We start from the raw sequence: 15,838 nt of genomic DNA, 5'->3' as shown, positions 1-15,838 counted from the left end.
TGTGTGTGTGTGTGTGTGTGTGTGTGTGTGTGTGTGTGTGTGTGTGTAGAAAATCAATGGAAAAATCAGATTCACCAGAGAGAAATTCACTTTATAGACAATTTATCTGGAATATGCCTCTTTCATATGCTACTACATCTGTAATTCTTGGTAATCTTGTATCATTCAACTATTTGGGGTGGTGGGAAGGGAGGGAATGGTATCCTGAGAGGCCAGGAAATTATACAACGAATAATATAAATGAAACTAGAAGTAATAACAAAGCCTTTCCCTCTCAGACAAATTGTTCTCCTCTCTGCCTTAGATAGAATCTCCTCTGCTCATTGTTGCTGATGCCACAGTCTTCTTCACCTCTGCCCTTAGCCTCTCTGTTTCCCATTCCCAGTTCATTCTTTTTTCAGCTCTCCAAGGGATATGGGGGTCTCTGAGATGCTGGTTAGCTCAGAGCAGGGTTAAATAGCAATAATGATGACAATAACTGCTGCCATTTACATAGGGTTTGACCACAGGTCTCTTGTGATAACAATATAGGGCACTTTCCTTGAAATAACCCTTAAAGTCTTCCCTCTCCATCACCCCTCATATTCTATAAATTGCCAGGCTTAATCAATCCTTCCTCCATCACAGCTTTCTCATTTATTTCTTCTTGCCTACTTGTATGGCCTCTACCATAATTCAGATCCCCATCACTCTTGACTAGACATTCAATCAATAAGCACCTACTAAGTATTAGGTGCTCAGTGATCTGTCCTCCAAGAGCTTAGAAGCTAAAGGGGGAGGCATCTTACACATATTCACTGAGTACAGGTTTACACAAAACACATGCAAAGCAGATGCCAGGTAATCATGATGGGGAAGCCACTGCCAATAAATACCAAAAGAAGCCTCATGCAGAAGGTGTCACGAGCTTATTCTAAAGGAAAGGAAGGATTCTGAGATGAATAAGTGAGGAGAGAAAGCATTACAGGCATCAGGGCAGTCAATACAAAGGCACCAAGAGAGGAGAACAGAGTACAAGAGAGAACTATTGTAATTAATTCCTAAGTCATCTCCCTACCCCCAGTTTTTCCCTTCTCTAATTCATCTTTCACAGAGTTGCTCCAAGAATCTTCCTAAAGCTCCATTCTGATCACTTCTACTAAAAAAAAACCTGCCCATTACCTGTGAAATAAAATATAACCTCCTAATTTGGCATTCAAGTCTCTACCATATGGCTGCAGCTTCTCCTGCCCTTCTAGCCAGAGTTTAGACTATTTTCTTTTTCTACATAGTCTATGGGCAGCTAGGTGGCACAGTAGATACAGTGTTGGGTATGGAGTAAAAAAGACCTAGGTTCAAATCCGGCCTCAGACTCTTACTAGCTGTGTGATCTTGGGCAAGTCTCTTAATCTCTGTTTGTCTAGAAGGCAGTTAGGTGGCTCAGTGGATAGAGTGCTGGGCATGGAGTTGAGAAGACCTGAATTCCAATCTGGTCTTAGACACTTATTAGTTGGGTGATACTGGCCAAGTCACTTAATCCACTGGAGAAGGAAATGGCAAACCACTCCAGTATCTTTGCCAAGAAAACTTCATAGCTGGTATTGGCATGTTATCGTCCCCTCGGTCAGACATGACTGAATGACAACAACAACGACACAGTGAGAAAGGGCACTAGCCAATGGGGGGATTAAGAATGTCCTCATGTAGAAGATACCACCTGAACTAAGCTTTGGAGGGAGCTAGAGGTTCCAAGAGAAACGGGAAGAGGGAGAGTATTACAGGAATGAGGGACAACCATTACTTAAGCTGAAACTTTCTAATTAGGCGCTGTGTCATAGTCTATCTTTGTATCTTCAGAACCCCACACAAGATCCAACATATAGTATTGGAGGTTCTTAAATGTTTACTGAATTAAATCTGTTGAATCTGTGTATGGGTTTCATTCCTTCTTCAAGACTATAAGCTCTCTGAGGTCAGGGATGATTTCTGATTCACCTCCCCACAGTGACCAGCACAAGGTTCTGTATATAGTAGGCACTTAATAAGTATTAATTGAATGAATGACTCCTAGGTGTTCAGCAAAATCTCATTTCCCTAGAGGTTGGGCTCAGCCACAATCTAAAAGGGGAAAGTTGATCCCTTCCAATGTTCTGTCTGCCTCTTTCCTGAGAGTAGCATTGCTGAAAATTTCCATGGGACCAGCCGGACGTACTGTGAAGACCATCTGTAATGTGCACATGGTCCGTGTCTACACAGCACAGACTGAGATTTGGGAAAGTATTCAAGTAACTTCATTAATATCCAACCGTGGGGCATGGAATGTTGCCTGTTCTGTCCGATTTAGTTGCTGGATTGGTTAGTTTTGCGGAACTGCCATCTTTTTCTTTTTTTCCTTTTTTGTTAGAAGGAATAGCTCATCCAGGGGGAACGGGTAGAGATATATGTGGCAACAAAGAGGATATAAAAACAAATAGATATAGGTAGAGATAGAAATGTTATAGGTATGTCTCAAATTATAGGACTTGAGCCTTGATAGCTTGGATATTAGTAATAAGTGAGGCTGACCCCCAAATTGCCTTCGTCTCCTGGCCACTGCCCTAAGTAAAAACAAAGCTCTTTGGCATGACCCTCCAGAAAAAAAACAAAAAACAAAAAAACAGCTTTACTCGTTTCAACAACTCAGAAAGATCAAGATTCCAAGTCTCATGCTTGTTTATATTCTGCACCTCTCTTCAGTAGGGGTGACACAGAAAGACATAAGAAAGCAGAAGAGTCTCAAATGGCCCTCCAATCCCCACCCCCACCCCAGTCTGGAAGAGGTTAAGGAGTGGGGGTGTTCAGTCTGGATCATAACTCTCCTCGTAGCTAATGGCCAGAGGCCCTATGAGATCTATACCATTAGACAGATCTAATGGCTGTTTTCAATTACAACCATGGCCCAGAGAGTGCTCCCTCCTCCTCCCCCAAGCCCCGCATTTAGAGTGCCCTCCCCCATCCTTGTACAGAGATTCTTCTCCCCTATTCCTGTATAGAAAGCCCCCTCCCCCATCCCTGCACAGAAAGCCCCTTCCCCCTTCCCTGCACATAAATCCCCCTCCTCCATCCCTGCACAGAAAGCCCCCTCCCCCTCCCTGCATAGAGAGCACCTGGTCCCCTCATTCCAACGCAGAGACTCCTCCCATTACTTCACAGAGAGAGCCTTTTCCTTCCACCTCCCCCAACCCTGAATGCAGAAAGTCTCCTCCCTCCATCCCTGCACAGAGGGAGCTTCCTTCCCATCTCTACAGAGAGCCTAGTCCCCTCATCCCTGCAGAGAGACTTTAACCCTATTCCTGCACCAAGACACCCTCCCTTCAGCTCCCTTACTGATGCACAGAGAACTGACATTCTGCATCCCTGAACACAGAACAGCTCCATCCCCCTCATCCCTGAACACAGAGAACTTCCTAACCCTGCATCCCTGCAAAGAGAGGGGCTCCTCCCCATCTCTGTATTGAGAAAGTCTCACCAACCAATCCCCGGAGAGCCTCTCCTTACATTGCTTCACAGAGGCCTCCCCCTATCTTTGTGCAAAAAGCATCACCCCTATTTGGCACAAAAACAGCCTCCCCTCACCTTTGGGGGAAAAAAGAGCCTTCCCTCATCTTTGTGCAGAAAGAGCCCTCTCCATCTTTGTGCAAAGAGAGACTCCCCCCACTTCTTTCTGCAATCTCTCCTCTGCAGAGAGAGCCTCCCCCATCTTTGTACAAAGAGGGCCCTTCCCTCACCTCATTCTGCCATTTCCCCATCTTTGCACGTAAAAAGCCTCCCTCATCTTTGGGCTGAGAGCCTACTCTCATCTTCATACAGAGATCCCCTCTCTCATCTTTGTACAAAAAGACCCCTCCCAGTGGCAGCTAGGTGGTGCAGTGGATAGAGCACCGGCCCTGAAGTCAGGAGGACCTGAGTTCAAATCCGACCTCAGACCAAACACTTGACGCGTACTAGCTGTGTGACCTTGGGCAAGTCACTTAACCCCGATTGCCTCACCAAAAAAACAAAAAGACCCCTCCCATATCTTTATACAAAGAGATCCTTCCCCTATCTCTCTGTAGAAAGAGCCTTCCTTCATCTTTGTGCACAGTGAACCTCCCCCATCTTAGTGCAAAGAAAACTCTCTCCCTTCACATCACTCCACAGAGACAGCCTCACACCCCACCTGCAATCAGTTCCCTTCATCCCGCACCACTTAGGCCTGACAACATTTCTGGCCCAGAATTGTTCCCTAAACACACTTCCTTGGGATGCAGTGGGCATCACTATCAATGGAACAGTCCTCCCTTATGCCTGCACTTCCTCCACATGACTCCCACAGCCATAATTTCTCTGACCATGCATCTGTTAGAGGAAACCAAGCACTCTTCACATGGTACCTGAACTTCGACCAATAGTCCCAAACTCCCCAGGCACCAGGGTTCACAGGAAAAAGAGACAGGATCTGTTCTGGGCTCTCGGATATAGTTTAGCCAGAACCCCCTTAGGTCTACCTTCCTCCCTCCAATTCAATTCAACAAATTTTTTTTTTACATTTTTAAATTTAATATTATATTCCCCCCCTTACATATAAAAACCATTTTCAACATTCATTTAAAAAAATTTTTGAGTTCCAAATTCTCTCCCTCCTTCCCCCTCCACCCCATTAAGAAAGCAAGCAATTTGATATGTTATACATGTGCGGTCATGCAAAACATATTCCCATGTTAGTCATGTCAACAACCTATTTATTAAACACCCATTATGTACTAGGCAAAAACCTGTCCTTGCCTTCAAGGAGTTTACATTCTACTGAAGGGTGGCCATGATACAATACATACCAGGTGCCTCTTAACGTGTTTGTATGTCACTGACCCCCTTCAGCTGTCTGGTGAAACCTATGGGTCCCTTCTCAGAAAAATGTTATAAATACACAAACTAATTATATTGAAAGATGATCCTCAATATATGTGTGTGTGTGTGTGTGTGTGTGTGTGTGTGTGTATTTTAATTGCATGGACCCCAATTTAAGAACAGGCCCTGATGTATAGAGATGAGTAAAAACAAAGTATGCTCAAAATTACACAAAGTAATTGAGAAAGAGAGAGAGAGAGAGAGAGAGAGCACTAACAGCTGGAGTGAAAAGGCCTCATGTGAAATGTGGTTGATACCTAAGCTGCTCTTTGAAGGAAATCAGGGATTTTGTAAGAGCCAGCTAGGTGACACACTGGATAGAGTGCCGGGCCTGGAGTCAGGAGGACCAGAGTTCAAATCCAGCCTCAGACACTTACTAGCTGCATAACTCTGAGCAAGTCACTTAACCTTGTATGCCATAGTCCCTCATTTATAAAATGATCTAGAAAAGGAAATGACAAACCACTCCAGTATCTTTGCCAACAAAACACCAAAATGGTGTCATGAAGAGTTGAACGTAACTGAACAACAAGGGATTCTGTGAGGCAGAGATGAGGAGGGACTACATTTCAGATATGGGGGACCACTTGAATTTGATTTAAGAAGTATTTATTAAGCAAGGCACAGTGCTAGGGGCTGGGAATACTTAGACAAAAAAAAAACACCATTCTTGCCATTGGGGCAGGGGGGTGAAAAAATGTATACAAAGAAGCAAAAATATAAAAATAAGCAAAATAAATATAACATTATTTTGATACAGGGTTGAGGGAGAGGCAAGGAGGCACTAAGAATAGGGGAAATAGGAAAAGGCCTCTTGTAGGTGATGGCCCTTGAGAAGATCAGGATTCTAAGAGGCAGAGATGAGGAAGGAGAACATTCCAGGGATGGGGCGCCACTGAGGCACAGAGAGACATGGACTAGAAAACAGCACATTGGTCAGTCAGGCTGGAATGGACAAGTCATGAATCTAGTTAGGTCAGAGCCACTTTGTGAAGGCCTTTCAATGCCAAATAAAAGAGTATGTATTTTATACCAGAGGCAATGGAGACTAAAGACACGACATAGTCATGCTGATACTTTACCAATGTCAATTTGGCTGTTTTGTGGAGGATGGACTGGAGGGGGAAGGATTAGATGCAGGGAGACCAATTAGGAAGCAACTGCAAAAGATGAGGTCATGAGGTTGAACTAGGTTGATGAACTCGGTTGGTGGCTATGTATGCAGAGAGGTGACATATTCAAGATATGAAGGTAGAATTGGTAGTATCAACACCTGATTGGATACGGTGGGTGAGGGAGACCAAAGAATCCAGGATTACTCAGGGTTTTCAAACCTGGATGACTGGAAGGATGGTGATAACAAGAACAGGAATAGGGAAGTTAAGAGGATGGATATCGGAAAAAACAAAGTGAGTTCTGTTTTGGATACTTCGAGTTTGAGATGTCTATAGGACATCCAAGTGTAGTTCTACAGGAGGCATTTGGTAACAGAGGTCTGGACATCAGGAAAATGATGAGGGCTGGATATATGGATTTGGGAGTCAGATAGATAGATAGACAGACAGATAGATAGATAGATGATATTTAAACCCATAGCAGCTGAAGAAATCATCAAGGGAAAGAAAAGGAGAGGAGAGACAGACTAGAGAAGAGATGAGAAGAGGGAAAGGGAAACTAGGGGAAGGAGGGGAGAGAAAGAGAGCTGAGGGGAGAACATAGGAGGGAAGGGGAAATAATACAGAACGGGCAGAGAAGGGAGAGGGACTAGCATAGAACCTTGGGTGCACCAACACTTAGTCCAGCAAAGCAGACTGAGAGGGATTCATCAGGAGGAAACCCAAGAGAAAGCACTGTTAAGATAAGTCAAGAGAGATATAGGGGTGAGGAGGGGCATGTTAGATAGTGTCAAAAGCTGCAGTGTTAAGAACGAGAACCGAGGAAAACGTTATGGGATTAGCAGTTAGGAGGCCACTTGTAACCCTCTGGTTAGAGAAGTTTCCAGTTTATAGTGGGAGAAGTCAGACTGCAAAGGTTTAAGAAGAGAGATGAGGAATTGAATGAGCAAAGACAACCATTTCTAGTTTGTCTGTGAAAGGGAAAAGAGGTATAGGACAGGAGATGGAGGGGATGGCAGAGACAAGTGAAGGGTTTGTTGTTGGTTTGTTTTTTAAGGATGAGGAGACCTGGGAATGTCTGTAGATGGTAGGGAAGGAGACAATGAATAAGGACAGACTGAATATGAAAGAGGGGGAATAATCAGAGGGGAGAGTTCCTGTAGGAGATGGGATAAGAGCACAAATGAGGGGAGTGGCCACATCTTCATCAGATACTCGAGCAAAGGAAGAGAGAATAAGGAATGATAAAGAGAATGGGTTTGAGGAAGAGAGGCAGCATAAAACAGCAGACAGGGTACAAGCCTAGACTCAGCCTGCCTCAGACGCTAAGTAAATTTAACTGAGAAAATCACTTAAGTTCTTTGATCCTGGGTGTCCTTATCTGTTAAATAAGGATAATAATAATAGCACCTAACTCAGAGGGTAGTGATGAATATTTGATGAGATAATGTATATAGGACTGAACAATGATAGCAATAACTAGATTGAAGGCTTTCCCATTTACCTTTACCTATGAGTGAGCTAGGTGGCTCAGCAGATAGGGGGGCTGTGCCTGGAGTCAGGAAGACCTGAGTTCAAATTCAGCCTCAGACAGTTACTAGCTATGTGACTCTGGACAAGTCCCTTAAGCCTGCTTGCCTTGCTTTCCTCATCTGTAAAATAAGTTGGAGGGGCAGCTAGGTGGCGCAGTGAATGGAGCACTGGCCCTGAAGTCAGAAGGACCTGAGTTCAAATCCAGTCCCAGACCAAACACTTGACACTAACTAGCTGTGTGACCCTGGGCAAGTCACCTAACCCCAATTGCCTAAAAAAAAATGAGTTGGAGAAGGAAATGGCAAACCACTCCAGTATCTTCACCAAGAAAACTTCAAATCAGCTCACAAAGAGTCAGCCACGACTGAAGTGACTGAACAACAAATGTACATAAAGCCCTTTGCAAACTTTAAAAAAGTTCAATGTAAATGGCACTTTCCCGTTAAGACAATCCCATGAGGTTGGTAATACATGTATTATTATCCCCATTTTATAGATGAGGAAACTGAGTTACAGAAAGGTTACATGATAGATCAGAAAGCTGCATCCTCTCTGCCCAGGTGGTTACACACTAAATCCAGGTACAAAGTGGAAGGAGTTAAGAAAGACTGCACTAGGCAAGTAGGAGCTGCAACTTAACTGAATATATCTGAAGACTCATGGCTCTCTCTCCACATAACGGTAGAGCATGTATGGATGGCCAGGCTACCTAGTGCCCTCATAACAGTGCAGACAGGCCAAAGCCAATTGGACCTTCCCAGAGCAAGCAGAATCACCGAGGGCCAGAAAGGAACTTTCCCAAGCCCTGCAATTTCTCCAGTGCAGAAAAGTCCTTGTTTGTGAGAGAAATTAGTAGCCAGAACCATACACCACAAGTGAGGTGGTAAATTTGGGAGAAAAATTGCAGAGCAAGATGGGAAAGTTACAAACAGCTTTACCAGTTCCACAAAATAGTGAAATTCCCCCAAATGAGGCTCCCTTAATGTGGAAGAAATGATAGCATTGTCACCTATCAGGAGAAGTGTCAGGCAGGGTCAGGTGGCCCATATTTCAAGCTCAGTCAGGCAATTAGCATCCGGTAATAAGTGTTAGGAGACCCATATCCCACAGCCCATCAGGTAGTTTCAGGTGACTAAGGTCAGATATCTCCATGTTTCAGAATCCATTAGGCAACTGATCTGAGTTAGTCTGTCTTTCCACCACCTATCAGGAAGCCAGCATTAGACAAATAAATGACAAGCCTCCATTCTCAATCAGCCAGTATCAGGCAGCTTGGATCAAGAGAGTCATTAGGCAACCCATATCAGCACATCAGACAGACAGACAGTCAGGTTGCATGAGTTTCACAGGCTACAAGGCAAGCAGTACCAGGCAGCCCAGACCCTACAATTTTCTCAGGTGGTCAGCAGCTCCCCATATACCCCACCAGGACAGTTCTGGCTCTCTCCTCCAAACCTTGTCACTTACAAGAGGAGGAGACCAGATGAATGATACAACTGTCTAATATTCCACAGTTTGACTCCCTTGGAGACAAATGGTAGAATCCAGGGACAGAGATAAGGCTCCAATAGACCGGAGGCAGATAAATTGTGCCCCCACTTTGACTTCAGCCCCTCAAACTGTGGTCTCCAGATTACCAGTGATCTCCTAACTGCTAAACCCAATGGCCTTTTCTCAGTCTTCATTCTTCTTGACTTCACTGTAGCTTCTGACACTGTTGATCACTCCTCCTCCTAGATACTTTCTCCTCCCTAGATTTTTATGACACAGTCCTCTCCTGGTTCTTCTCCTACATCTCTGACCATTCCTTCTCAGTCTACTTTGCTGGATTACCATCCATCTCCTTGCCTACTTTGAGTAGGTGAACCACAGGACTCTATCCTGGTCCATCTTTTCTTCTTTCTCTTTTCTCTCTCTTAGTGATCTCATCAACTCCCATGTTTTAATTATCATCATTAAGAACATGAGTTTTTTCATCTCCTGAGTTATCATCCCACTGCTCACTACGCATCTCTCCCTGGAGGTCCCATAGGCATCTCAAAGAATATGTCCAAAATGAAACTCATTATTTACTTCCCACCCTCCCCCAAAAAAACCCCATTTTCCTAACTGCCCTATTTCTATGGAAAAGACTAACTACAACCCTTTCAGTCACTCAGATCCATACCCTTGGAGCCATCCTAGGGTGCACAATTTTGTACAGAGATTTTGTACAATTTTGTACATAGATTTTTTGTACATGTAAGCTCCTTGACGGCAAGAGACTGTTTTCATTTTTGTCTTCATATCTCTAGCTCAGTGAGTGGGCACAGTATTCAATAAATGGTTGCTGAATTGAATTGAATTGGAAGAAATATCACTTTCAGGAGTTTTTCTTCAGAGTTGATCTCAAAAATAGATGAAGGCCAGAGTGGGACCTGGGAGTCAGAAAAAGGGATCAGGGTCAGTGACATGTGCACTCAAAACCCCAGAGACATCACAGGTGTCAAGGCCCTGTTTATTTCAGAAGTTTTGGGGGCAGAACCAGTAATAAGTTGCTGTATACACCTCGAATCTCCAGGGTGAAGTGAGAAATCCCCACATATGCCTAAAACTCCCAAGGCAGGGCAAAGGGTTAAGTCTCTACCTATAATAATAAGAATCACATTCATATAATGCTTGAGGTTTACAAAGCGCTTCCTTGAACTTTTATGCAGATGCCCAGAACTCTGGGACACAGCAGGTGAGCTCATAGCCTGTTTCATAATGGCAATAGCATATATTTATATTGCATTTTGAGGTTTGCAAAGCACTTTCTGTATGCCTGGAATCTTGGGGCGGGGAGTGGGATGGTTCTCTGTGTGCCCAGAACACTGAGGTTGGGCAGGTGTGAGGTGTGTGCATGTGCCTGCACAGCCCCACAGGTGGCCAGGTGGCCAGGCAGCTGGCACATACCTAGGAAGCCCAGCTAAGGCAGCAGTAATTCAGCAGAGACATTCCTCTCTGTTTAGACCAGAGGGGGCCCCTGGCTGCTGATGTATACATATCACAACACATTAAGAAGCTAAAATAAAATGCGTTCTCACAGCCTGGCATTAGGCCAAACATCAGAAATAGATGTGACTACGAGTGTGAAGACCCAGCCCAGGCAGACCTGGTTCCTGGAAGCACATGTAGGAAAAATGACCTCAAACAGGCTCTTATGCAAGGCCCTACTAGGCAACAACAAAACATTGGCCAGGAATGCCAGTGCTCCTGGACCTCAGGATGTGTCGGGAGCTGTGTCCCCAGCCAGCAATGGGGCAAACTCCGGGACCAATAACAACAACAGCAGCACATTTATGAAGTGCTTTAAGGTTTGTAAAACACTTTCAATACTTTACACTTGTAAAACACAACAGGCCCTTGAGATAGGCAGTCATAGGATTATTACCCCTCATTTTGCAGATAAGGAAACTGAGGCTCAGACAGGTTAAATGACTTAAGTATGATCACAAGACTGTAAGTATCTGAGGCAGGAATCAAAGCAAAGGCTCTTGACTTCAGGTCCAGAGCTCTAACCACTATGCAATACTACCTTTCAAAGGGTAGGCATGAGACAGGGTCAGGAAAAAGTCTGAGGCTAGACACAGGGACCAGTATAAGTCTGGGGTTAAGGGTAAATAGAGAGCTGTGGTCAGGACCAAATCTGTGGCTGACATCAGGAGTCAGTCTGAGGGCAGGATTAGGCAAAGACCATGATCATTTTAGGGATATTGACAGAGGCCAGTTTGGAACAAGAGTCAGATGGAGAGATGCTAACTAGGCTGTGGAGAGAGATGCTGAACAAAGCAGAAGGAGAGACTCTGATGTGGGCACAAAAGGTGACAGAAGCAGGGAAGGAAAGGAGAGAACGAGAGAGTGGGGAGAAAAGGAACAACAGAGACAGAGAGAGGAGAGAAGGAGACTGACCCAGATACAGAGAGAGATGCTAACATGGTCACCCAGGCATGGAGAGAAAGACACTGGCCAGTCTAGGCAAAGCTTTGTGGATCAGGCCATGGAGACACACTGACCTGGTCCCAGAGTCACTGGAGGAGAAAAAGCATGGGGTAGTGAGCAGAAAGCTTTCCCAATGTGAGAAGACCTGTCTCTGCCACATATTGAGCAGCTCACGCGCCCTGCAACCTCGGAGCCCTGGAGAACTCTCCAAGACCATCAACTGAAGAGAACATGCAGATCTGTAACTGGGAGATGGCCTTCTTCACTGAGAACACCTCTATAGATGAAGTCACATGTCCAGTGAAAAAAACAGAGGAAGCAATGAAGAAAGATGCCGGCCTGGCCATGGGGAGAGACATTTCAACAGGTCATGAAGAAACACTGGTCCATCTGCAAAGAAATGCTGGCTAAAAGCATCATGGGATATAGTGATGACAAGGACCTCTGAGAGCGTCCAGTCCAACTCCCTCATTTTACGTAGAAAGTGAGGCCCCCAGAGGGGACGAGACTTGCCTATAGTCAGGCTTAGGATATGAACTTAAAATGCATTTCTTCTTCATAAGGCCTCTTTCCTGAATGAACCACAGCAATTCTGGTGCAGTTACATAGATAAATACCGACCAGACCAATAGAGAAGATGCCCAGGCACAGACAATAGCTGAGAAGGCCACAAGAAGAAGCTAATCTAACCAGAGCTATTCATTCAACCACGGGACACTACAGAGAGACAGACGCTGGCTGACCTGACCACAGAGACTGCCATAACCCTGGAGAGACCTGGGAAGAGAAGGATGCAGGGGGCAGGGAGGCCACATGAATTATTTTTCTTATGAATGATTTTTAAAAAATGAACAGGCCAGTGAGAGAGAGGGAAGGTCACCTAGAAGAAAAGAGAGAATGGGAAAGGGGTGAGATGGAGGAGGAAGAGGGAATGAAGGGTGGAGAAGGGGGGGCGCACACAGTCCTGCCACCCACCACTGGGTCCTCTATAAATACTGAAGTCGTGGGGGCGTCTGCTGAAGGAGATGGGAAACTTCTCCGCATCCCCAGGGCTGTGCAAGCCTTTGGCATGTTACATAAGACATCACGGGACACCAAGCTTGCCCCACACACTGGAGATGACATGTTGCAAACACAGGTGTTTAAGAATATGCATGAATGAGGCAGATATATGTATACCTACATGTTTGGGGATGACACACAGACTCAAATGTTACTTGGCAAGGGAAGATGCCAAAGAGCTAGGATTAAATTAATTAATGATTATTTATCAAGGTGTCTTTGCTCTTCCTTTGCCCAATGTCCCCAAACCTGTTCTGGGAACCTAGGGAAAGAGAGGAAAAGACTGATCCTTGTTCTCCTATAGTACAGAGGTTTTAGAAAATTGTTGCATCCTCAGGAGAGAGAAACTGGAGCCCAGAGAAGAGCAGCCATTGACTAAGGAGCACACAAATCAGCCTGTCTCACAGCTAAGACACTTAGTGTAGTGCAGGGGAAAATAAGGCTAGATTTAGAGCGAGGAGACCTGGGTTCAAAGCTTACCCTTGCCACTTACCACCTTACTTAATTCTCCTACTTAAGAGTGGACAAATTCCTTCACTTCTTTGGGACTGTTTCCTCATCTATAAAATGAGGTTGGACTGAATAACTTGTCAGGTCCCTTCCAACTCTAAAGCTTTGATCCCATGACGCATGTTTCATGATGAGACGCAGGAGGAAGGTGCTGATGTAGAGCTGATGTCAGTGGTGGTGCGGCTTGTTAACAAGATGCTGACAATACCATTTTCTGGTTTGCGACTGACCAGACAGTCAGATTGTCCACAAGATACAGCATCAAGCACCTAGTTAATGCACTTTGCTGTGCTTGGGGCTGGGGAAACAAAATTGGAAGCAGACTCCATGTCTAGTGTCCTTGAGGAGACCCTGGTCTTCCCCCACGCCCTCAGCTAACCCAGTCATCACAAGCAACAAGGATGCCACTTGGGGTCAGTCCCAAGCGTTCAACAAAAGGTCCTGGGGGGTGCACCCTGTTGGTACAAGCTCTTATCCTTAATACAATCATTAATAGTATGCTCATTAATACCAGGAATATTAACAATGCCAAATCAATCACGTGGTTATTTTTTGTTGTTCAGTCATTTTCAGTCGTGTCCAAATCTTTCTGACCCCATTTGGGGATTTCTTGGCAAAGATACTGGAGTGGTTTACCATTTCCTTCTCCAACTCATTTTACAGATGAGGAAACTAAGGCAACAGGGTTAAGTGATTTACCCAGGGTCACACAGCTAGTAAGTTTCTAAAGTCAGACATGAACTCAGGAAGATGAGTCTTCCTGCCTCCAGGCCTAGGCACTCTATCCACTGTGCCATCTAGCTGTCCATGTGATTGTTAGGAAGGTTATATCAGTAAGATAGTTATCAATGCCCTGTCCATACTAGCTGCTAGCAGGGTCCCCAGGTCTCAGCACCACATACCACTGATGCCCCTGGCCCATATCTTATCCATTGCCACTCCACAGAGCTCAGGCCAAATTTCGGCTTTCCGAAGATGGGACAATCAGCCCACAGAAGAAGGCCTGGAATGGGGCAGCTAGCAAAACTATTACCAAGGCCCTTCCCCGGCACAAGTCCAGTTCAGTGCAGCCGCCGCAGCCGCTGCCCTGACGTGCTGCCTGGAAAGCTGCTGTAGCTGCTTGCTGCCTCACGGCAGGGGAGTTCCTCTCCCCAGGGCCCCACACGAGGGGCATCAGCTCCCTGAGGCCCCAGCAAGGGCCCCCTCCCTCCCTCATAGTAAAGGGCTCCCCCTCCCAGACGCCCTGGCAGGCAAACGCCCTGACAGGGCTCGGTCTTGCAACCATAAACATTCCCCTGACAACTCCCTCCCAGGGGACTTTGGTTACCTGGGAGACAGGCCGCTGGCTCCTTCAGGACTCTAGAAAGAGCAGCCTCCTGTGGGCTAAGGAAAGGGATTGGAGCCAGCAGGAGTCTCCAGAGGAAGGGGTAGGGTGGGAGTGGTTTAGGAGCTACTACCCTAAGGCTCCCCTGCCCCGCAGTGCAGAATTCCATCTTCCCTGCCTCATCAGAGGAGCCAGAGAAATTGGAGATGGGAGTAACTGCCCACCTTGCTCTTGCTCTTCATCGCAGCTAGACCCCAGGGTCTCCCCTGCCCAGAGAAGATGGCCAAGCCTGGAGTCAAAAAACATGGTCAGATCCCACATGCAGAGACATGGTCAGACCCAGAGAAGAGAGACATAATAATAACGAAATCAGAGATATATACAGACACTGTGCAGAGATATAGTCAGATATTGGATTGAAGAGAGGCCACCTCAGAAAAACCACCAAGCTCAGGGCCGGGTCAAAGGAAGGAATCCAGAGCCCCATTACCCCACGTATGACAGAGATGGAATCAGCTGTTGCACCTCAAACTCGGTTACTTTCAGCTCCCCTTCATGCAAGTCTCATCAGGCCAGGAGTGGGAATCACTGTAGCTGGAATGATTGACTGTCCTGTGAAATTTGGGCCATTCCCATGACTCCACAGGAAGCTCCTGCCCTAGAGATTTGCTCATGGAAACTCCTTCCATTGGGCCAGGCGGCCAGACATAGCCGAGTTTGTTACCTATCACGTACTACCCTGGGCCAGCCTTCGAAGTGTGAGCGGAGGGAGGGTGAACGATGTGACATTGGGGAAGCCTTCAACCCCACCTTCCAAACCTGGAAGTCCTCCATTAAAGGCATGCCCCAGCAGGAATTAATAGGTAAGGGGCTGTTCTCAAGGCCTTTGGGAGGTATGAGAGAGTTTGGTGGATGAGAAACTAGGAGAGCCAATTTCCCCTTTGGGCCTCTTTCCCATCGATCTTGAAAGATCTCAAGAGTCAGAAGAGTCATTTCCTTCAATGTGGGGAAGGACACTAGATGGAAAGCCTAGAATAGGGGCACGGCCAAGGCAGAGAAAAGCTCTACTTTCTTCACAGTTTTTCCTTCTGTTTCCCTGCACCCACCCCTAAGGTTATGGCCATCCTTCTAGGTCTGATGCTGAGGTTGCAAGCCAGACCCAGGAAAGCAGTAGTCTTGAGTCAAAAAAAAAAAACAAAACCTGAAGGAGCTGACTATATCAGCCCCTTCCCAGGTCAGTGGTCCTGTAGCTCTTACCTCCTTTGAACCCCACCTCGCACCTCCATTTCCCTATGGCCCCCACTAACTATTGACCATGGGGCTCAAACCCCAAGCTGAGCTTCCTGCCCATATGTGCAAGCAGACAAGCGTGTACACACACACACACACATACACACACACACACACACACACACACACACACACACAC

At 45.9% G+C, this 15,838-nt stretch overlaps 1 protein-coding gene across 1 annotated transcript in view; it reads right to left on the bottom strand.

The window, feature by feature from the left end:
- Positions 1 to 15,838, bottom strand: part of CACNA1B (calcium voltage-gated channel subunit alpha1 B) — a 247,343-nt gene that overhangs the window by 211,614 nt on the left and 19,891 nt on the right. The gene's annotated exons all lie outside the window — the stretch shown is intronic.

The sequence above is a fragment of the Vombatus ursinus genome, unplaced genomic scaffold (assembly GCF_900497805.2).
Source record: "Vombatus ursinus unplaced genomic scaffold, bare-nosed wombat genome assembly UNPS02000580.1, whole genome shotgun sequence".
Classification (NCBI taxonomy): domain Eukaryota; kingdom Metazoa; phylum Chordata; class Mammalia; order Diprotodontia; family Vombatidae; genus Vombatus; species Vombatus ursinus.
The sequence above is the reverse complement of the archived record's forward strand: the minus strand, read 5'-3'. Positions and strand labels throughout refer to the sequence as shown.